The 1,494-nt window shown below is 35.7% G+C and overlaps 1 protein-coding gene across 1 annotated transcript in view; it reads right to left on the bottom strand.

The window, feature by feature from the left end:
• Window positions 1–1,494, bottom strand: part of DPP10 (dipeptidyl-peptidase 10 (non-functional)) — a 670,962-nt gene that overhangs the window by 337,922 nt on the left and 331,546 nt on the right. The window lies entirely within an intron of this gene.

The following is a 1,494-nucleotide window of genomic DNA, read 5'->3' as shown; positions in this document are numbered from 1 at the left end:
AAAAAAAAGTCTTTAAAAAAGTCCTCACACAAATAACAGCTATAAATGCTGAATATAATACAAAAAAAATTGCCGAGGGCATTGGAGGATGAACAAAGCAGGGAGTTTCTGAAAGGGAGTCTAAACTTGGAGCAGCATAGGGTAAAAACATCATTTTATTGTTGATTTACCCATAAGTTAGCTGCAGTTGCAGAGGAGAGAGGTTACAAATGATTTCTGTTCAGAGAAAGCAGGTGAAAGAGCTTTGATGTTAACGATGGCTGACAAAGAGTAAGAGGCAGAAAAGAGAGATTTAGGCAAAAGGAGCCATTAATTCAGTGCATAAACTCAGCCCAAGTTCCTGATTGACCACTGGACCACTCACGGGGCGAGTGGGGAATGGTGGGCAAAACTAAAGCAACTTACCACAAAGAATTGTAAAACATGTGAGACGTGAGCCACTATGCACTGCAGGTGTGACAGTCTGCGATTTGAGTCTAAACAAGTAAATTGCCTGCTAAAATCAAAAGCATCAACAATTTTGGGGGGAAGACTAGAATAGACTCCAGACTCCATACAGCACAACCCTCGCAAGGTCCAAGATACAGTTCAAAATTACTCGGTATAGGAAGGCCAAGAATGTGACCCAATTCTGAGGAAAAAGGTAATCAACAGATGCCAATCCGGATAGCTCAAAGGCTAAAATTATCACGTGAGAACAGTGAAGCAGCTATTATAACTGCATTCTGTAAGGTCAATGAAAATCCATTTATAATGAATGAAAATAGAAAATCTCAGCAAAGAAGTAGACAATGTAAAAAAGAAATCAAGTGAAATGTTAGAACTGAAATAAATAAACATCTGAAATAAAATCTCTGGATGAGCTTAATAATAGAATGGAGATGACAAAGAAAAGGGCCAGTGAACTTGAAGACCTATCAATACGTTTTATTAAATCAAAAGATGAGAGAGAGAAAAGAAATGTTTCAAAAAACTGAGCAGAGCCTGAGGGATCTATGGGACAATGTCAAAACTTCTAACATATAGACAGTTGAGTCCCAGTAAAGGAGAGAAAGAAAATAGGGCAGAGGAACTGCTTGAAAAAATAATGACTATAACTACCATTTTTGGTAAATGAGCAAGGTGTTATATTTACTGGTTCAGCAAACCCCAAGTAGGACAAATTCAGAAGACATTTTGTAGGTAATCATACACAAATTTTTCAAAGCCTAAAACATAAGAAAATTTTAAAGTACTCAGTGAAAATAACATATTACCATAGAAGTCTAACAATTTGACTAATACAGATGTCTCATAAGAAACCATGGAGACCAGAAGAGAATGGGGGAAAAATGTACAGAGCTTAAAAAAAAAGTCACCTCATAATTTAAAATTCAGTGAAATATACTTCAAGAATAAATGTGAAAAAAATACATTTTCAGGTGAAGAAAACTAAGGAAATTTATGTCCATCAAACCTAGAGTCCAAAAAAGAAAAAAAATGCTGCTAAAAATG

Source organism: Propithecus coquereli, unplaced genomic scaffold (assembly GCF_000956105.1).
Source record: "Propithecus coquereli isolate 6110/MARCELLA unplaced genomic scaffold, Pcoq_1.0 Scaffold348, whole genome shotgun sequence".
Taxonomy (NCBI): Eukaryota; Metazoa; Chordata; class Mammalia; order Primates; family Indriidae; genus Propithecus; species Propithecus coquereli.
Note: the sequence above shows the minus strand (reverse complement) of the source record. Positions and strands in the feature narration are given on the sequence as shown.